The 22,570-nt window shown below is 47.4% G+C and overlaps 1 pseudogene; it reads left to right on the forward strand.

The window, feature by feature from the left end:
* The window catches only part of LOC119258538 (actin-related protein 2/3 complex subunit 3-like), a 77,430-nt pseudogene extending 68,822 nt beyond the window's left edge, over positions 1-8,608 (forward strand).
* Positions 8,609-22,570: the final 13,962 nt, after the last annotated feature.

Consider the following 22,570-nt stretch of genomic DNA (forward strand, 5'->3'; position numbering starts at 1 on the left):
ACAAATAATCATTTTGCCCCTGGCATCAAACAACATCCCATGCCCTCTTCTCCAAAACACAGCTTGCCTTGTAGTTTGCCTAATATATTGGTCATGGTCTTATCCTTAAGTACCTTATGTCCTCAAATAAGCAATCTAAATACTAAAATGAAGAACCTGACACAGCTGAACTGGGAGAAACACAAAGTAGAAATTTAACCCCCTTGGAAAAATAAGTAAAATATATATTAAGGAAATGGGTAATTCAGGGAACCAGAGTATTTAAATAAATTCCCAGATGTTTGTGCTGCTGTCGTTTTTTTTTTAAAAGGAAACAGCTTTTCATTACTTTATGAATCCTCCCTCTTTGTGAAGACAATTTCAAAGCTCTCAGCATTCAAAAGAGAAAGCCTGTACTCAAAAGTTGTCAGGTTCCTGCTGTGCTTCAGGCACTATGAATGTTCCAGGAACCCAGGGAAAAAGATCAGGCCTGAAAACATGTCTGATTTTGACCTCCAAACCCTTGAGTCTATGTTTATTTCATTCTTGATTAAGAAGGACTTATGAAGCTTGGATAAAATCACATTTCATATTTCCCCAATCAATATTTCAAAACAATTAAACCAACAGTCATTTTAATATTAACAACCTGGAAAGGATGGCCATAAATCTCCTGGACATCACACGCCTTCACTGGGAAGCTTTAACTACATCTGGCAGTGCCAATGAATGTGGTTAAACATCAGGCAGAAAACATCTGAATGTGCACACTCAGCTACATGATTTTCACTGCCTAAGACTTAAAAAAAAAACTCAAACAATTTTCACCCAATTTGGCTTGCCTCTCTTGCCTGTAAATTGTAATACTGCCAAGTTAAAAATTAAGGATTCTGCCAATTTTTCAGTTTTGAGAGCAAAGAAAGAAAAGAAAGTCAGCATATTTCACACTTTCCTGAAATGGGTAAAAGGTATGGGTAACATATGGAGCTTTTGTCCAAAATAAAATACACACACACACACACTTCATGTACACATCATGATAAAAATGCCAAATCAAGACTGAACAGAGAGGAGTTAGGAGGTACTGTTTGTAGCTATAAATGCTAATACTCACACCATTATTGCTTTGATTTAGGCAGAACAACTTACCACCTTTTTAGATCGTTATTCTAATGTGACTCATATCACAAGTGTGGTCAAGTGACTTGTTTCAGACTCCACACAAATAAATGTAACTTCTAGAAAGGTTCCCAAAGCAAATTTGGAAACAATGACAGACTCAGTTCAGAAGTGGTGGTGGTCATAGTGGCAGGGTTTCTTCTAGGGTAATGTCTCATTTAAGTCCCAGGATGAGTCTCTGACACCAAGAAGAATACACTTAGATTGCCCTACAGGCATTAAGAACAGCAGACAAGAGCCAGCCTTCCTCAGACTTTACTGCTTTTGAAGAAAAGCAAAATATTGGGCCTCCCTCGCGGCACAGGGATTTGGAACACAACCTATGAAGCTGTCCACAGCCACTGTAGCATGAGTTCAATCCCCAGCCAGGGAGCTGCCCACATGGCACAGCAGACCTCTCCTGACTTACCTGCTGCTCCCCTCAGCAGTGTATTTCAGTCAGTCCTCCTGTTCTGTTCCCCACTCTATCTCTGGTGAATCCTCTCACCCCCCTAACCTCTGGCCTGTTCTTGTATGCATACCGCAGTTCTTGTATGCATGAATAATAAATAAATCTTAAAAAAAAAAAAGAAAAATATTGATCAATTTTTAAATCTAATTTCTGGAAAAAAGCTACACCCAGGCCTTTAATACCCGCCTCTTCCTTCTCAAAGCAAGGAACATGGTATGCTGATCAAAAGTGGTAGAATAAGATTGCAGATGAAAAGTAAGCTCTGGCAGTAAGAACCTGAATACATCATCACTAGGAGTCTACCTCAGTACAAACATCCCAGGGAACAATGTGGCCACAGACATCAACAGTATTTTTTAAAACTAAATACATACCGTAAGTTCTGAGACACAAACACACAGAGAGAGATTAAAGGATGCTCAATGTTGCATTTTTCATAACAGTGAAAATAATGGAAAATAACCCAAATGTCCAACAGTGAGAAATGTTTGACAATTGTAGCATATTCTTCCATTGATTCTGATGCAGAAATTTTAAAACCATGTTACTGAACTATATTTAATTACATAAGAAACATTCCTGTATATTCATTAGTGATAAAAGTAAGTTTAAAACATATTAGGGGGCCTCCCCGGTGGCGCAGCGGTTGAGCGCTGGGTTGCGAAGCTGCCCGCAGCCTCTGCGACGCCGGTTCGATCCCCGGCTGCTCCCCGGCCACTGGAGGAGGGTCCCACATGGCGCGCAGACCTCTCCTGCCGCCCGCTGCTCCCCTCAGCAGTGTACTTCGGTCCTTCTGCCTGCTCTGCTCCCTGCTCTGGCTCTGGTGAATTCTCTCACCCTCCCACGCTTCTGACTGTACCCAGTGCATGTATAAACAAAATGAACAAACAAATAAATAAAATAAAATAAAACATGCCTCTATTAAAAAAAATAATAAAAACAATAAAAAATAAAACATGCCTCTATTAAAAAAAATAATAAAAACAATAAAAAATAAAACATATTAGGGGCTGATCTTAATATGGAAAAAATATATATATAAATATATATGTTTATATACTGTATAAAGATATAACTGGAGTGATAGACACCAATACCAGCATTATATCTGGATGAAGACAGGAAAAGTAAATTTTATTTCCTTCTTTGTACTATACTGTATTTTCCAAACTTTTTTATAGTAAAAGTATGTTGTTTTTATAATCAGGTAGAAAACAAATTGTATTTTCCTGTATTCCTATTTGTCCTTCCTACCACCCAAAAAACAGCCTGAATTTCCCAAGTTTTCCTGACTGCATCTGGGTTCTTTTCCTAATTAAGTCACAGGGAAATGGTTCTAGAGAAAATTGTACTATAAAAGTCAAATTCCTTATAAATTCATATTCAAAAAGGGCAAGTAGGACTATGAGTGCCCAAAAGAATTTGGTGATGAAAATAAGCCACTAATGGATAAAAGTATGACCAAGCTTTATATTCCTCAACGCAGTTTAAAGCAAAATGATGCCATTTCACTCAGTTATTCAATCAATATCTTAGTCCATATGGGCTGCTCTAACAAAATTCTACAGACCAAATAACTTAAAAACAAATGAAATTTACTTATCACTATTTTGGAGGCTAGGAAGCCTAAACTAAGATCATAGTTCCAGTAACTTCAGTGTCTGTTGAGAACCCAAGTCCTGGTTCACAAACAGGTCTTTTCACAGTATCCTCACACGGCAGAAGGATCAGGGATGTTTTCTGAAGTCTCTTTTAAAAGGGCACTAATCAATCTGTGAGGACTCCGCTTTCATAATCTTTCACGTCCCAAAGGGTCTGAAGACATATGAATATGGGTGAAATAGCATCAATACTGTGCATCTCTTATGTGCCTACTGGTGCCTAACCTAAAGTACAAAAAGGTCGTCTAGTCCTTACTTCAAGGACCTCAAAGTTGCTGAATACATGGCCGCCTCAGTGGTTTGCGGAGCACCCATCTCTTCCTCACCTATCCTCTGCTTCAGTCACAGTAGTTCTTTAAATGTCAACCTTCAGTAAAGTTTCATTTGAATAAAAGAATAATTGGCTTTTAAAAAAAGAATATTTGGATTTGATATGATCTAATCAACTATATGCTATATAGTTGGATGGCATCCACTAACAGTTTTAGATGAATTGATGGGTAAAACTGTCAGCCAAAATACTGGCCTCCCCAACACACACATAATGTGTTCAATAGTGTGCCACCTATCACTGCTTTGAAGACTTGCTGCCAACCTTTCCCACCCCTTAACCCAATTCCTTAAGTGAGTTTGGATTCTTAACTTTTGATGGTAGAGTAAGACCACATCCCTATTCACAGTCAGAGACTGGGGAGCTGTTTCTCTTTAAGCCACTTGACTATCATCAAGTGATCTAGCTCTTTTTCCCAAGTTCTGGCCTAGGCAGTCTTCATAAGAAACACTGGGGAACATTTTTAAATGAAAAGTTAGGCCCACTTCCTGAAAATCTGACTCTACAAGAGTGAAGTGGAATTCTGTTTTTAACAAACTGCCCAAATGTCTTTGGCTTGAGAGTCACTGTTAAGAGACAAAGCTTCCAGCATGGACAAGGGAGACTCAGATTCAAAATGTAATTTAGATCTTAAGAGACCTGGACATTTGTTATGGCTCATTTTAATAACTTACCTGTTTATATCCTCCTTTTATTCACTAGACTTGAAGATCCTTTTCAACAAGAAATTGACCTTAATCTCTATCTCTGCAGGCTCAGTACAATATTACTGTGTCCAATAAATGTTTGGCCTTAAATTAATTAATAAAATAAAAGACACCAATAAGTCATCAAAATCTGATCCTCTGCCACGTCACACCTATGAGAATGACTCATATCATAAAGACCAGAAACAAGTATTGGCAATGGTATGGAGAAAAAGGAAACCTCATACACCACTGGTGGGAATTTAGACTAGTCCATCCCATATGGAAAATAGTATGGAAGTTTCTCAAAATATTAAAAATAGATCTACCATATGATCCAGTAATTCCATTCCTAGGTATCAACCTGAAGACTGCAAAAACGCTACTTCAAAGGGATATATGCATGTCCTTGTTCATTGCAACACTACTCAGAATAGCTCAGTTATGGAAACAACCTAAGTGCCCAACGACAGATAAATGGATTAAGAGGGTGTGGTATATAAACACAACTGAATATTAATCAGTTATAAAAAAATATGAAATCTTGCCATTTGTGACAACATGGATAGAACTGGAGAGGATTATGCTAAGTGAAATAAGTCATAAGGAAAAAGACAAATACTGGATGATTTCACCCATTCGTGAAATATAGAGATACAAAACAAAGGAACAGCAGAACTAAACCTAGAAATCTAACTGCAGATTTGAGACTACCAAAGGGGACAGATGAGGGTGAGGAGCAAAGGAGGAGGGGCACCAAAGGACTGTGGGGAGGGCTATGGGTGCTTCAGTGGTGGATATGGTGTGATAACATATGTCTGAGTGTAAACCTATACCTCTAAACTAGATACAGTGTTATAAACCAAGGTTAACGCCATAAAAAAAAATACAATAAAAGTAAAATACAGTTGGAGTAGGAAAAAACCGAAACAAAATCTGATCCTCCTGGACTACAGATTTTTTTCCAAAAACAGATAAAGCCTATTATTAGAATTTACTTCTTATAACATTAAATTAAGCTAAACAGGGCCTCCCCGGTGGCGCAGTGGTTGAGCGCTGGGTTGCGAGGCTGCCCGCAGCCTCTGCAGCGCCAGTTCGATCCCCGGCTGCTCCCCGGCCACTGGAGGAGGGTCCCACATGGCGCGCAGACCTCTCCTGCCGCCCGCTGCTCCCCTCAGCAGTGTACTTCGGTCCTTCTGCCTGCTCTGCTCCCTGCTCTGCTCCCTGCTCTGGCTCTGGTGAATTCTCTCACCCTCCCGCGCTTCTGACTGCACCCAGTGCATGTATAAATAAATAAATAAATCTTTTAAATAAATAAATAAATAAATAAATTAAGCTAAACAATTAGGAACAGCTTTTTTTCTAAAAGTGCTTTTCGATTTTAAGAATGCTCCATGAGGTAACAGTAAGGAATAGTTGTCCAGCTGTTTTAGTTGAGGAAACAGGCCAAGGAGGGATAAAATGACTAGCAAGTACTCAAAGCATAGTTTGTGTTTTTGGGTTTGAATTGAAGCTCTACCACTTATCAGTTGAGTGATCTTAAGCAGGTTATCAAAATTTTCTGATTCTCAGTATCCTATTCCATAAAGTGGAAACAAAAAATTGTTGAGGAAATATATGTGAAATGCCTATAACACATAACAGGCAATCACTGAATGGCTCCTTCCTACCAGATCAATAATGCTACAAAGGGATTTATGAGCTCCAATTAAAAGTATAGGAATTTTCACAATTAGTAACTGTGACATAAAGCTAACACCTTTTTTTTTTTTTTTTAAATATTTATTTATTTATTTATACAAGCACTGGGTACAGTCAGAAGCACGGGAGGGTGAGAGAATTCACCAGAGCCAGAGCAGGGAACAGAACAGGCAGACTGACGAAATACACTGCTGAGGGGAGCAGAGGGCCAGACAGGAGAGGTCTGTTGAGCCATGTGGGACCCTTTCCGGGGGGAGGGGATAGAACAGGCGCTGCAGAGGCTGTTGGCAGCTTTGTAGCCCAGCGCTCTAAAGTCTAGTTTTTTGCAGGATCTTTCTTTTGTCTCTTAGAACGATTATCAGCTTATAACAATCCTGAGACTCATTAATGTTGTGAAGGCTCCAACATCAACCCACAAAAGCCTTCTCTCATGAATGTTCTCCCAGATTTCCCAGTGGGGCCTCCCTATCTAGCTTGAGTTAAATGTCCCAACCCATGACCTGGCTTCTCAGAGTTTCAAGTCTGCCCTGTCTGCTGCCCTTTATTTCTGAGGAATATTAAACATCTTGTATTTATTTCTCTGCATTTTCCACTGGAATATAAACTCTGCAAGGAGAGAAAAATGTTTTTGTCACTATCTTGGTTTAATTTCAAATATCAATTTTCTGACCAATAGTTTCACAAAATTTCCTGCCAGATGGGTTCTCTTAAGGGATTTTTTTTTCAAATTCTGAAGTATTGACCATGTAGATAGAACAGACATAGATGTTTCAATTTTCTGCACATGCCTCAGTAGTGCTAACACAGAAATACCAGCTCCCTTGATAAAATAAAATGAATCCTTCAAATCTTAAGTGTTAGAAGGGAAGCCTAGGGGACATCTGAAATAGTCAGCTTAATTTCCTGTGCCACCACAAGGAAGGTTTCCATGATGCATTGCTCTCCTTTGAACTTCTCTCCTGGGTCCAGACTAATCACCAGGAAGTGTCTCTCTATATCACCGGCTAGTCCTCTGCTCTGTATATTCCAGAGGTATTGAGTTTCTTGTATATAGCCCCAAATAGCCATGCTTACTGCACCATGAATATGCCCATATATTTCTTTTCACAGCATAGTTTAATTACCTGTGCTTTTTTCTATAGAGAAAATTGGATTGTAAGCTCTGTAAGGACAGGAACTTTCTTGTTCACTGTCTCAGTCTTGTGCCTGGTATATAGTAGGCTCTTAATAAATATTTAACTGAATTATTTCCTTTTGGCAAGATTTTCAAAAACACCTGACTAAAGTGGAAGCAGGAAACAAATAGGAAAGAAACTTAAAATACCAGAAACTCAGCCAGGAAAATATAGATTTCTGATTCTAACTTGGAGTCTGAGTGCATAGGCCTTGTCCTGTCCACCTTTAGACAGGGTATGTCCACTCTGTCTTCTTAATGAAGGCAGCAAAACTTCCAGGCCTTTTTTTCACAGGGAGAAAGCTAGCTTAGCTGTCTTAGCCACCTCTGTCCCTCCACTCACAATCAGGTCCTGTCTCCTGGTCAAGTCTGTCAGATAAGCCTGTCACCCTCATGTGAGACTAGTCCTGAAGGGAAGACCACCTCTCCGGCCTGGCGCAAGACTACCCAGGAGTGTGGAGAACATACAGTACGCCATGAAAGAGACACATTCATGAACAGGCCATGCAGCCTTCCCGGGTCGTAACCCACTTCAAGTCTGTGTGATCAGCTCACTGGAGGTAAAGTCCCAAACTCACTACCACATGCAAAAGCCCCTCCAGGAGCCTAAGGAAGCAGCTGGCCTTGAGTTCACTAATTGCAGATTTGGGGAAACTTGTGTAATTCTTTTTTGGTCAAAAAGAGACCTGACTTTGAGCTAACCCCTGTCCAGAGCCATGGGGGCCTGGAAATACCCTTGTGAATTATCGGCATCTAGGCCGGCGTCTGGGGTTTCCCTGCCACCCAGCCATCTGCAGAGACTCGCGCCGAGGCCTAGCTGGTCCCACTAGACGACCTGCGGCCAGGCCTGAGGCCAGACTGTCCCCAGAAGGCAGTGCCGCCGCGCAACTGCGGCTGGGGGCGACGCTCTATCAGGCCCGGGCTGCGCGGCCGCAGCTGGGAGTGCAGAGACCCTCAGCAGGGGCGCCCGGCGAGCGGGCGAGACCGGCGTGATTCCGGGCGGGAGCAGAGCGTTCCTCCCGGCCCTGAGCCCTCCCCGCCAGACTTGCCTGCGCCTCGGAGCTGGAAAAGCGATCCCCCCTGAGCGCACCTCGCTCCTAGCTGCGCCTGGAAGCACCTCGGACGCCGCCGCCGCGCGGGAGCTCGGGTGGGCTCCCCTCAGCCGCTGCAGCTCCGCGCCTCGCCGGGTGCGCCCTGCGGCCCTCGGGGCGAGGCCCGGCCGGCGCTGCGAGGGTCCTGGGAGCCGCGGTCCTCCCGCGTCGGTCCTTCTGCACCGGAGAGCCCCGGAGCCGTTCCCAGCTGCGGCCGGGGGTGGGCGACGGGGGCGGGGGCCCGCACTTCAAGTCTCGCTTCGCAAAAACTACCTGGCCCGGGAGGCACCGGCGCGCGGCAAGCGAGGGGCTCCGCGGGCCCTTCAGGCGCGGCGTCAAGTTGCGCAAAGTCTAGTCATCCACGACTCTCGACTCCTGAGACGGCATTTGAGGGGGCGCCGGGGTGCGCCTCAGACAGCAGCTTCGGGGCTGGACTTGGAATTTTTTTAATTTTCAATTCTGACAGAATCCGAGGCTGCGAACTTACTGTGGCCTCCACGGGCCGCCCCCGACTCCGCGGGAGCCGACCGGCTGGGGCACTGAGGAGGCTCCACACGCGCAGCCCGCCTCGCGGACCCCTGGGGCGGAGGGCGGGGGAGGTTTCTGTCCGCACAGCGTGCCGTCTTCTTCGAGACAGACCCCCACGGCGTCCAGACCTGTTCTGAAACCACGACCTGGTCCCTCAGTCTCGCCACAGCCCCTCCGCGGCCACCTGTCTGCGGAGCTGCGGGCGGCGCACGTGGGCCTCGCGCGCGGGGCGTCGAGAGCCCGCCCGTGGGAGCCCGCCCCGCGCCGCCTCTGCGGGAGCCGCGTGCGCCCCTGAGGGCGCCCTTTGCGGGTCACTCCCGGGTCAGCGCGGCTCCCGGCGGAGGCGCGTGGCGGACGACCAGGTCACCGCGGCCATCAGCCTCCTGATTTAGAAGGAGAAATGGCACAATGGCCACGCGGAGCGCTTTCTAAACACTTAAACATTTGAGGCAGAGGCGAACGTGCGGGAATTCTCTTCTGCTGCGAGAGCAGTGAGTGCAAAGTTGCCAGGAAACTCGCTACGACGTGACGGTGCAATCCCTGCGAGTGGGCCCTCAAGAAACGCGGCCCGGACCAGGTGGCCGGGCGGGACCCGCAAGCCTCTCGCGCCCTCTCCTCCAGCGCGTCCGCCCCAGGGCCCGAGGAGTGGGCAGGTGGGTCATTGCCTCTCGGTGCTGCCATCTCCTTCAATGTTTTCTGGGTTTATACTTTGTAGGAAAAAAAAATGACCGCAAGTCTCAAAAGTAGATAGCTGAACAATGCGAGAGGGAAAATGCGCTATGAAATCTATGAGGTCGAGTTAGATGAGTTTGTGGGTGAAGAGTGTTCTAGCAGAAACACAAGAAGTGAGCAGGAGCCCACAATTTTCGTTTTTACTGTAGAAATTGGTAAACGAAATCATATGGTAACCGCTACCTATTACAGCTACTGAAAAGTTTTAAATAATTTAATGTGTTTCCAACTATATGTCTGTAATTACCACATTTAAAAATTTGGTCTAGCAATTTCCACTAAGTTTTAATAAGCTATTAAAGTTCCCTGGATACTTTTGAGGGTGTTTTGGGGGAGGGGGGGTTTAAGTGGAGATACATGAGCCAGAGCGAAGTTTGAGCATCATTTTCTTACGGAAGTGTGTGGCTCCTGCCAAAATTTCCACGGATGGGAAGAAGAGAGAGAAGGAAGGCTACACACTCAGTGAGTACCTACTATGTGCAGGCATCCTGAAAGGGCTGGCTTTCCACATTTTATTTCATATTAATAATTGCTTATCAGTTAAAAGCCCTTTTTAAAAAGACCGAACATTCCTTTGGCATCCAGACCTCAGAAGCAGAACTTCCATAATTTTATTTATTCGCAAGAATTCCGCTTTTTATTACGTCCTTCTTGGAAGTGACATAATTATCCAGGTTAATGGAGATATTCGTGTTTAGTGATATGACAGTCTGTTTTGATTCACTGATTGCATCGTTTAGTGTTAATCCTGGAGGGTGAGTTAGCACATGCTAAAGTTCTAATGCTTTAGGTCCCTGCGAAAATAAAAACATCTCAAATATCCGGGAGGAGAAAAAAATCTGTGATTGCGAGGAGAGCACCGTCACCGAACGCGAGGTAAAAAAAAAAGAAGGAAAGAAAGAAAAGTATGCAAAGCAAAACTTTTCGGTCGCTGTGAATCAAAGGAACCGAAAACACGACGCGTTCAGTGAGGGCTACTGCACAGACGCTGAGGCTGGTACTGACCATTGACAGAAGCTGAGTTAGACGGGCGGTGGGTACGATGGAACTGAGCGCCCGGAGCTTTAAAAGAAAACAAAACAAAAACCTGAGAAATGAGTTGACAACCAGATGAAGTGGGAAAGGAGGTGGGGAGAACGCACCCCGAAGCTCCAGCAGTCAGGTAAATCATCAAAAATTCAATTCCTGCGACTAGTGAAAAAGCAGGGGAAATGCTTCGCTGCCGCTAGCCTGAGGGTGAGTGTATTTGTCGTGTTTCTTTTCCGTACTATCAGAAAAGTTATTTCGAGATTCAGACAAATGTTTTGACTGGGAGACGGAAAACGGGACGGAGCGTTTCCTGCTGTAACGCCCGGGGCCCCCGCAGCGGGGCCCAGCGGAGAGCGCGCCGGGAGCCGCCGTCTCTGCGCGGGGTCTGCTCCCGCAGCCCGGCTGCCCCGCCGCCCCCGGCGAAGCGAGCCTCAGGTCAGCGGCGGGTGTCGCTCGGGCTCCACGAGCGGCCTGAACTCCAGCCTTCCGAGGGGGACACCCTGTGTAGTTTTGTCCTGGAAGGGGAAATGGGCGCAGCTCTTTGAAAGCTATCAAGATTCCCAGTCCCTTGACAAATTTGGAAGTTCTGGAAAGTTCTACATAATCAGGGCTCAAGGGCTGCTTGCCCAAGGGGTGCTCTTGGAGTAGATGGTTTTTCCATGCGCTCTGGAGAAGCGCCGCCGCCGCCCGCTCAGAAGGCGACTCGCCGACCTCAGAGCCCGGGGCGGCGCGCGGCGCACCGCCCGCCCCTCCGCGCCCTCCCAGCCCAGCTCCCCGAGAGCCCGAAGGGGAGTATCTTCTCCGCCGGCCAGAGCTCGGTGCCAGGGCGCTCTCCTGACATAACCCTGTCCAGGGGGGGACCAAGACTTGCACTAACCAAAGCTTGGCTCCCGGGCCCCATCCCCACTAGGGCCGGCAACTTTCTTGGAATCAAGTCCCCAATCGCAGAAACTCTCGCCTCACACCTCCCCTGACTCCCCGCTTTCCGCCCCATTATGGGTCCCTACACACCAACCCCTCTTCTCCCCACCGCGACCATCGGGGCGAAACGCGGGCAACGCTCTCCACGCCCACTCAGCTGCGCCATTTTAACCCCTAGGGCTTTCCGCTGCCGAGGGGGCGAGACACGCAGGAGGGCCACCCTCCCCACCTCCCCCTGCCCACCGCACCCCACTCCCACCCCTTCCCCATCCCGCCCGGGCCCCCGCCCGAGACAGGCGGCGGGGCTTAGGAAATCAGCCGGCGGTGTGCGGGTGTTGGGGACTCGCTACCTCCGGACTCCCCAAACTCCGGCAGTCTTGGGAACACTTGAGTTCCCCCGGGATAGTCTTCTTCGCCTCGCGGCGAGCGCGAGGTGTCGGAGTTTCTTGGCATTAACTCCGCGGAGCCTCTCCCTTTCCCCAGCCCCTTTAAGGACATCTGATCTTCAGCCTCAAACTTTCTCCCCTTGTCTAAAAGCTTCGTCATCCGCCGAGAGCGACCCCAGGCGAGGCAGGGAAGGGAGGACGCGGCTGAGGCTAACCCAAACCTTGGCGCTCCGGGGTTGGCTGAGGCCCTGCGGGTCCAGGCCCCGCGCGCTGTGTGCGGAAGGGAGCCCCGGGGGATCCCGCGGGGCTTGTTGCCTTGCCTGAAACAGGCGTTCCCTTTCCCAGATCATATTCCCTATAAAATCTAAAGCCAGATGCATCGCTTGGGCAAATTCCCATTCACCGCGAAAAGCACAGATTTGTTTCCAAACTGGACTCCAAATCGAGGTTTCTGGTGCGGGTTCCCGTGGCGTGCGCGAGGTTGGGCTTTCGAAGGCTCAGGAGACTGACCCAGTGACTAACGTTTTAGGCACTAGTCCAGGCAAAGCATCATTTGCAAATGCGGAGAGGTTAAAAAAAAAAAAAGTAGGGTGCAGAATAAAGACCACTGCGAGCTTTGAAAACCGTGTGTACTTTTAAGTGGAGCGGAGGAGGAATAAAACCAAGTTCTTAATTACAGATACTCAGTTTAGCGAGATGCCCTGATGGAACCTCTGTTTCACAAACACACAAAATGTTATAAGGGGAAAACTTGCAAGAAAGTGAGAATAGTGGCCACATATGAAACCGAAGGGTGAGCGTGGTGAAAGCAGGCACAGTTAGCAGTCTGTTGCGTCAAAAACAGCTTTTGGTGAGTATTTTTAAAAAGAAATAGAAGCCTCGTTGCTTTTGGTCTATTTCACCTGTAGCTTTTCTCGTCATTGTATAAAGGAATGTGGGTGGAGTGGGCCGTTTTGTTGTTTTTCTTTCTTTCTTTTTCACAGTTAGAATTTTTTGATATTTTCAGCTGTGGTGAAGAGGGGAGGAATAAAAATGAGCACAGCTACTCTAGAACTGACTACATACAGCATCTTACCGGCAACACATTAGCAGGAAATCAAGACTGTGTTCCCGAGGTTTCCCTAAGTGAAGTCAGTTGCCCGTTTAAAAATTTTAACCGTTTTTCAGTCTTGCTGGTGAAATGAATGGCCAGAGATGCAAAGTCTAAACTACGCAAGCAAGTACATAATTTCAAGTTTCGCTATTTAAAGAGCAAGAGGACAAGGTGTGAAAGTGCCTCTGAACAACTAAAGGTGGAACAGCCGTCGCCCGTGCTGTGCATTAGATGCCATTGAGAGAAAGCAGGGACCCAACTACTCGCACCGAAAACTTTCCATTTTGACTCATCAAATAATTTTTTACACTTGTCAAGCAAACACAGATATTGCTACATCATAGGTGTGATTAAAGAAAATAAGGTTAATTGTTTATTAGGATAAGATGGGGCTTTGGGGGGCGTTTGGATACATGAATTTACAGCAGTGACAGAGGAAGCAGTTGGCAGGCCAATCTTTTAGTACCGGTTCATTGCGGGGGAGAGTGGGGAGAGCAAGAACGAATTTTAGCAGACCAGACTTGGAGTAGCTGCCATCCCTAAAGGGTGGCTATACGTGCGGAACTGAAAGTCTCTGGTCTTTGAGGCCTTCCACACGCGCTGCGTCGCATTAATATTTGCAGACGACGCCTTTGTCCCCACAGCAAATGCCACAAGGGGGTAGGACAGGCGGTGAGAACATTACCAATGTTTCCCTAAGTTTTTATACTAAGTACAAATGGTTTTTTTTCCGGGAGGTCGGGGTGCTTATCCAATCTCAGTGGAGTAACTGTTCGGTGGGCCTCCAGTCCCCAGTGGCCTCTGCGCGACCTCGCTGCTCTCCTGCTACTCCTGGCCTTCCTCTCCCCGGGGATCCGCCGCAGGCGCAATTGTGGGGAGGGGGTGGGGGAGAGGGTCAGTGTTAGTCCCCAAACCAATCTCCATTGCCTCCGCGTCCTTTCCGCAAGATCCTAATCAGTCTCGAATTTCAGCGCAAAGACTAAGGCCAAACTTTTCCTGCGAGGCCAGCATATTATAATCCGTCTTCCCTTTCCCCTTGGGGGTGGAGGAGCGTCGGAACCCCTAGACCCTTCCGGACACCCTCCAGGGACCACTCCCCACTAGGTTTCCCAAGAGCTGACGTCTCCCGACCCCAAATCTTAGCCTCCCACCACCGCGCTCAGGGAAGCCGGCGGGACCGGTGCGCCCTAGCGCTTTCGTTTTGCTTTCACTCCCTCCGCTCCGCAGCCGTGAAGACTGCGGAGAAACAGTAGCGTGAGGGTGGGGGGGAGAAGGGGGAGAGGTGAGGACGGGTGTGGAAAGCTCTTGTCCTGACAAAATGATGGGGAACACCACTGTTCTGCCCAAAGCTGTGACGCGGGGGTGGAAGGCTGCAACTGAGGCCTTGGGCGCCCCAGCCCCTAACCCGGGCAGAAAGTGCTAGGAGGCCCTGAAATGTGGTTCTTGGATGCACTGATGCAGCCAAATTGGCGCGAAAACGAATTGGTCTTTTTGTGCGGACTATATCTTTCAAATACAGACTACAAGGCAGGGTGAGAAGGCGGGAAGAGGGCAGTCAGAGCCTTTCACTGAATTGTAAGAAAACCGAGAGAGAAGGGGAGAGAGCCCAGAGAATAAGAATCGGCCTGCCATGCCCAGACTCTGAGAACTGTCAGGTGTGACGGGACCCCGGAGCACCATCAAATTTCCTGCGGGTCAACTCAGCCCCCCGTTTTGGAAACCAAGCAATCACTACACAAGATCTCTTTACTTCATTTGGGGTTCCCTTTTTATGGTGAAGGAAGCGTACATTACTAAGTTGATGAACCCATGGCCTAAGGTCTTCTTTAAAAAGAGCAAACAACCAAACCTAGAAACGTTTCTCAAACGGATGCCAACTTTCTACTGACGTGTCTGACCCGTGCGAAAGCGTTCCCAGAATTTCATCAAGTGCCCGGCGGCGCGGGGTCAAGGAGGCCGGCTCCACGTCCACGAGCTGGCGCTCAGTCCCGCCCCGCCGCCCCCGGCCTGCACTTAAACCAGAACAAGGGAGAATGCAGGGAACAGTTTCTCCAAACGCCTTAAAAAATAACATAACCTTCCAGACTGCTAACCACATGTCCAGCTTCCAGGAAAGGTCCTGCACTCGTCCAGTTCAGCGCCGGCTCTCCTAAACAAGTGATGTGATGGGCTATATTATTTTACTCTAACTCTGGAAAGTTAAACGGCAATCTGAACAAATCACTCAAGGAAAGGGGCGGACGCTGGGAAGGTAAAACACACTCAGACTAGCTACTTGCACTTGGTTTTGTTGTAAGGCCTTCCTCTCGAATTTATCGCTCTCCTTGCTCGCGTTGGTTCAGAAACACAGCCTTCAGGCCGGCTGGGAGCTCAGTTTCATTTCGGGGGTTAAGACGTGGCCTAGCATTTCGTCATCAGATTTGTAAGGAAACTTCGAATGTTTTGGTCACAGATCTAGCTTTCCATAACTCCACGAAAACTATGTTCCCTCCCCCTGCTACTCGTGTGTGCAAACTTCTCGGTCCCCAGCTGTCCCCGGGAAGTGGGAAGTGAGCTCGCGCAGTGCCTTGCTGCACCTGCGAAGGAGCCAGAGCGTCTCCGCGAGTCCTGGAACGCGGGCACCGCGCTTCCCGCGCTCCGGCGGCCAGCCTGCCAGCGGCTGCCAGTAACCCGCACCCCTCAGCCCTCCACCCTCCCACAGCTGTGCGGGGGACGGGAGGGACTGCCAACCCAGCGCCGCGGGAGCGGCCGCTCGAGGGGCAAATCAGGCCCCTGGCTTAGAGGCGAGGCCAAATCGCGCGCGCACTCTGCGTTCAGGGCGGTGGCGCTCGGGAAGCGCGGGGAGGGGAGGGGCGGATAGAGAAGGGCGGAAGCGGGGACGCTCGAGATCACACCCACAGCCCAGGACCGGGGGTCCCCGCTGGATGACTAGGGTGTGTGTGCTGTGCTCGACGTCTGGGCCCGCGGCCGAAGCCCACAACCTGGGCGCGCAGCTGAGCCAGGCAGCCACCGCCGCCGAGGAGCCAGGCGGGCGGCACGGAGCCCCGGGAAGCTGGTTTTCCCGGGCGGGCACGTGACGGGGTTGGCAGCGCTCGAGCCGGGTCTGGGAGGAGGGGAGCGGCGAGCAGGAGGCCGGGGGCGGGCGGCTGGCGCGCTGTGTACTTAGGTCGTGTGCTGGGGCTTTTCTCTCCCAGGAGCCGGCGGGGGAGGGGGAGGGGCCACCGCTCCGCCTTCTCCTTTTCGCAATGTTGACGCAATCTATAAATAGTGGAACAAAAGAACCAACTTCCTCGGAGCTTTGCTGAAACTGCACAAAAATTCGAGCTGGGGGGTTCCCTGGTCCCCAGCGATGGGGCGGGAGCGCGGCGCCGGAGGAGGGGGCGGGCGCGGCCGCGCGGGCCCGGCCAGGAGGGGACACCTGGCTGAGACGAGCTGCCGCCGCGCGCGCCGCGCCGCTCCGCGCGGAACCCGGGCTCTGGTCCCCGCGCGGGCTCGAGAGCTCGCCTGGACCCGGGGTCTTCCTCCTCCGCGTTGACAGGTCAGTCCGTACACCCCTTTCTGCACGGGGCTCGCTCCTCCTCCCCCAAGCGTCTACTTTTAGAAGGGAACGGAGGGAGAAAAAATAGAACGAGGCGCAGCAGTGACAGCCACTAGATCTCCAACCCCAGGCGGCTCCGGCGGGGGAGCCGAGGGGGCTCGAGGAAGAGGTCCGCGCCCGGCTCCGACTGTGGCGGGCTCTGCGGCCGGAGACGGAGCCAGTCGCGACTAGCGCGCGCTGCCCGGGAGGCAGAGAAAGCGGAGGCGGAGCGCCGGGGAGGCGCGGGCCGCCGGGAGGGAACCGAAGGCGAACTCCCGCCTCTGGCCGACTCCAGCCGGTGGACCGACCCCCGGCGGAGAGGTGCCGGGGCCAGGAGGCCGCTGACCGCGCCTCGCCCCCTCGGAGCTTGGATCTGGCGTCCCAGATTCGTTCTGCGGCTGCTGTAGGAGGCTGCACGGAGAAGCGCTGTCGCTGCACGCCGCCGCGCACCCTAGCTCTGGTGCCCACGCGCCCGGGAACTGGGGGGCAAATTGGGGACAGGGGGCACGTTCTCAGGGAGCTCGGGACCTGTGCTGGAGCGCCCGCCGCTCCGCGGTGTTGGATTCTCCGGGCGCGGGGGATGGGGCGGAGCTGGCACTGTTGACAGCCCGGCTGGAACGGGGAGGGCAAAAGTTGGGGAGAAGGGTGGGGGAGAGGTGGGAGTCGGGGCTGGAGGAGGGAGCGCGCGCGCGGGATTCGGCGGGGAGGGGGTAGGGTCACGTGACGGACAGACGCCCCCGCTACAGGCTAATAGTAGGGATGACGTCACCATCCTCTGACTGCAGGGGGTGGCACTTCCGCTCCCTCCCCCATCTCTGCTCCCCAAATCCCCCAGTACGGCGGCTGCAGCCATTTCACCGTGCGGGAGTGAATAAGGGTCGGCAGGGGTTTTCCTGAAGGCCTCGCCCCCGGCTGTTTCCCCAGCCCGGACCCTGGGTCTGGGATCGCGGCTGGAGCTGCGGCCGCCCCCTCGCAAAGCGGCTCATTTTGCGATCTGGAGGCGCTGGGAGGAGGCTGGTGCTGGCCCCCAGCGGCTCCACGCTCCGAAGGGGGCGGGGACGGACCCTGAGCTTTCAAGGCCAAGTCCAGCCAACCTAGTCCCTAGAGCGCCCCGCGCGCACCAGGTCCGACACTATCAACTATAGGCTCGGAATCGGCGGCCTCGCCCCGGTCTCCAGGGCGCCTGCTGGTTAGGGACCGACTCAGGGCGCGGGCCTGCACTCCAGCCCCACGGGTGTGTGGTAGGAGTTTGTCACCGCTCTGGGGGACGCTGTTCCAGCGGTTGTTATAAGCTATTTGGGGAAACTCGGGTTTTTGGTGACTCAGCGCGGTGAGCGGTATTTATAAGTCGATGCGTTACTAGCAGGGAAATGCACTTCGCTCAGATCCGTCTGCCCAAGGAGGCCAAAGAGTTGCGTTAGGAGACAATTAAAAGACAACTTTTTTGAAAAAGAAAAAAGGTATAACGGTTAAAACCTGTGCTGTAAGACAAAGAATCATAGGCAGACTGGTCAGAACATGATTTATCTCAAAAAAAGTTGGAAAGTCTTGTAGGGTAGATGGAAAATTTTTGGGACACATCGCTTGGGGGGAGGGGGAGAGGTAGTGTTAGGCGAGCATGGACCAATAATTCAGGTAAATAACCCAGCATCCTCCTAGTAGATTGCAGAATATCAGAACTCTTGTTTATTTATTACAGGATTTATTAAATACATAACACGATGTGATAGGCATAAATTAAAAGGATGGATGTTGAAAATTCCTATAAAATACTCTGTAACAGGGAGTTGGATCATCAAAAATCTACTGGAAGTATAAAGGACACTATCCAATTCCTGCCTCCTAAGAAAGCACTATAAAAATGTATATTACACACCGGGGTTCCTTGATAGTGTGTATGTGCTGCACAGTGATGAATCATACCTTGTTTTACAGTATTTGCTTTGTTTGTTTTTTTCTCCCTCCCCCTCCTCACCCCCCCCCCCCAGTTTGGAAATTTAGGAGGTAGATGGTCAAAGAAAGCCAGAGTTCACACCCAGGTTACCTAGCCTACACAGGTTTGGGGGGGTTTTATTGGGGGAGGATTTTTCTTTTTTAAAATTGTAGGTAGTGTAAACAGAGGCGTTTCTTGAAAGAAAGATGGTGGTTTCTTATAGTAAAAGTTAGGCCAGCTATAAAAGTTAGGCCAGCTAAGGAAAGGGCAAGTCGGAGCAGAGAAAGCAAAGGAGCAAGCGTGGCTTGTCATGAAGAACATGGAGATAGTATTGGCTAGAGGCTAAGGAAGGGAAGAGAAGGTTAGGGAAGGAAACTGACCAATGATAGCAGAGCATGTTTCATTCCACATTGAGGAGTTTGCACTTTAAAACTTTTAAGTTTTTAGCCTTTGGGGACAACACATACTCTTATGAGAACCGATGGAAAGCTATGTGGTCTCTCCAGAAAAATGTGCCTACAGACCTGTACTAAAATTTTGCATAATTTTAGGGTGCTACTCTGTTTTGTGAATAAGTGCTGATTGGGCCTAAGGATTAAAACCTACAGGTAAGGGGAAACTATGAAAGAATTGCAATGGAAATGCAAGGTCAGACTGAAAATATTACAGGTCTTTGCAAAGAGTACAGTCACTGGGGTCCTAGAATCTAGAAGACAAAATGTAAAATACCCAGGGATCTAAGTAAGAATCAACTAGGAACACAATTTTATATTCAATTGCAGTGGGGATAGAGAGAATAAGGTGGGTTCAAGAAAAGTAATTAAAAGTCAGTGGAATGGAAAACTGTGTGAAGCAAGGACAACAGTCCATAGGTTTCTGTACTTGGATGTGGATTAGGAGGCCTCAACTTCAGGTCCTGGAGCAGGAACTTGGTTTCAGCCCTGTGGAGATAGAGGTATCAGGAGAGTTGGAAGTAAGACTAGTTTTCTGTAATCATTAAATGTAGCTAAAGCTATGGCTGTGAATAAGATGCAAAAGAAAGTGTGTCAAATGGGAAGTCTTAGAAGGGAACTTTTAGGGGAGAGGGGAGGAGCCAGAGAATCTTTGAAGGACAGTAATGACTGAGTGACTAAGAGCAGAGTGGTGTCCCTAGAATACATCCTTGTTTAGTAAATCCTACTTCCTTGATAAGTAATGAAAATGTATGTTGCTGGTTTGGTGCCTTATACAATTGAAAAGGCTGTGTGCTTTTTCAGTGAAAAAGAAGGCACCTTTCCAAAAATTCTAATTCAAAAAGAAGATGAAGGCAGAGGCGGAAAAGGATTAAATCTTCCTTTTTTTCTCCTCCTTTTTCCCCCCTCCCTTTTTTTAAAAAAAACTAGGGGTACCTAGTGGAGATAAGAGAGAGAGAGAGAAATGAAGGGAATCAAGCTTTCCCTTTTGCCTGCTCAGCCACTAACCAAGGAAGAAAGGAGTTTAAATGAACTGTATCCCCTTAACAGTGTTTTTTTTTTTGTTTCCATGGCGCTTCAAAACCACACTTAATCTCCACCAGTTAGTAGTAGTAGATGCTAAAATCTCACTCTGAGCAATGTAATAGGGAAAAGTGGAGGGAAAGAGTTTTATTTTGCTTTCTCTGTCTACTTGTTACAAATAACCTGGGCTGGAGATTTAGTAGAAGGAGGAATTATAGTACATAATAAGCTATCCCGGAATTCACTGGTTTAAAACAACATTACTTTATTCATGAATATGCAATCTGGGCAGGATTTTGCAAGGGGCAGCTTGTTTCTAATACACTTGGTGTCAGCTGGGGGCAGCTCCTATGCTGCAGGCTTGCATCATCTAAAAGCTTGTTCATTTGTATGTCTAGGGCTTAGTACTGACTGATGGCTGGGACCTTAACTGGGGCTCGGTCAGAACACCTACACATGCATGGCCTCTCCTTATGAACTGGGCTTCCTCACAATCGAGTTGCTGGGCGGGATGAAGTGCTCTCACTTTCTAAGATCTAGTCTTAGAAGCCAAGCAACATCATTTCCACCACATTCTGTGCCTTAGAAGCATAACACTAATGCTATACATATTCTAGAGAGGGGAATTCTCTACCTTTTAATGGAAGGAGTGTAAAAAAAAATTGCAATGTATTTAAGATCACACATACTAAAGTCAAATAAATAGTTGAAGTTGTGTATCTATTGTATATTTAAAACAATATTGTATATTTAAAATGACAAAAATTGTGTATCTATTGTATATTTAAAACAGTATGTATATTTTAAATGTTTACACATAAGAAACCAAATAAACGTCCTCTTTATAGTAGTATAAAATATAAAACCCAAACATTTAAATGTTACAGCAAAGCTAAGTCAGTTTGAACAGGCAGTTTGTCTCATAATCTTCTCTTGTCTGACTATACATGACATATATAAAATGGAGCTATATGTTTTTTTAGATATCAGGATCTTTACTTGGGCTTATTTATTCCTAAAATTCAGTAAGTCTAAAGGAATGGTTGAGATTTTAACATGTAAGAATTTGCATATTTCCTTCAAAAACACTTGATAAAATTACAATAAAAATTTCTTAATTATCCCCCCTGCATTCTTCACTGCTTTATTTTTCTTTAAAGTAAGCATACGTAGTTACTTGGTTAGTAAAGAGGCTCAAGAGTATCTCTCTGAGGAACTGAAAATACTACCTTTGAGTAATCAAGATTAAATAATCTTTTCTTATGAAATCTTATCTTTTTATTTTTTTAATTGAAGGTACAATGCATTATATAACATTATGTAAATTTTAGGTGTACTTTATTGGGAATCCTCCTTAAGCTGATATTATAATTTATATAACTTTGATGTTCTCTTAGACTTCCTTTATGACTTCAAGGTAGAAATGGTACTTAGCCATTTTAGTAATTCATACTCTCCTGAAGACTGTGTAATAATACTTCTATACATTTTTGTAATTTTTTTAATAATTACTTACAGTTACAGTGTTGAGTTACAGTATGAAACAGTGAACAAATGCATTAATTTATGAGGCTTTTTGCATGTATTTCTGATTTTTGAAGTAGCATGCTTTTCTAAAAATGAATTATGTATGTAAAAATGAATTGTGTGTTTTCTTACATATCAATGATTTAAAAATTGATAATGTGCTCACATTAAACGTGTAGGCTTTGTTATCAGACTCCAAACTGTTGCTAATTCTGTGACTTCATAGCTACCATGGAGGCAGCCCAAAGGAGCTGAAGTAAACACTTGTAAATTATGTAATGCAGTTCTGAAGGAAGAACATCCCCAACCAAACTGTGCCATATAGTTTACAGATGCTATTTTTTTCTGTCACAATGATCAATACCTTATTTCTATACAGTGACATCATAATAACAAAAACATGAACAAAAATCAGAAGTGGATCAATTTGTTTCTATGCATCTTAAATGATAGCAGAGTTGAGAAAATTATTTCAGAGTATTTGTGTAGTAAATGTTTTTCCCAACCTTATAAACTAAGCATTTAATAGCACCTTGTATACTGCTATAGTAAAAATGGCACTTTAAGCAATATATGCAACGTGATTTCAATAAAGATTGCTAGCTGATATTAATAATACTCCACCTACTCAAGCACTAAACACAATCATTTTATTAAGTGAAATAACATCCTTTTTTATGTTACTTTTCTTCACCTTTCTTTGTGTTCAAAATATAATTTATTTTAAAAGAAATATTTCCAAAGACAATAAAAAATACATTTCTTCAAAATCTTTTTTTCTTATTTTTTTAAAGATTTATTTATGCATACAAGAGCTGGGGTACAGGTCAGAGGTGTGCGGGGTGAGAGGATTCATCAGAGACAGAGCAGGGAACAGAACAGGCAGATTGACCGAAGTACACTGCTGAGGGGAGCCATGGGCGAGTCAGGAAAGGTCTGCTGCGCCATGTGGGTTGCTCCCTGGCCAGCTGGGGGGATCAAACTGGTGCTGCAGAGGCTTCGGACAGCTTCATAGCTTGCATTTTAACCCCTTGCGCCACCAAGGAGGCCCCATTTCTTCAAAATCTTGACAAGACTTTATGTCAAATATGCTGGAGAAAACAAAGAATTACATAT

Source organism: Talpa occidentalis, unplaced genomic scaffold, assembly GCF_014898055.3.
Source record: "Talpa occidentalis isolate TD23 unplaced genomic scaffold, MPIMG_talOcc4v2.1 talOcc4.5, whole genome shotgun sequence".
Lineage (NCBI taxonomy): Eukaryota > Metazoa > Chordata > Mammalia > Eulipotyphla > Talpidae > Talpa > Talpa occidentalis.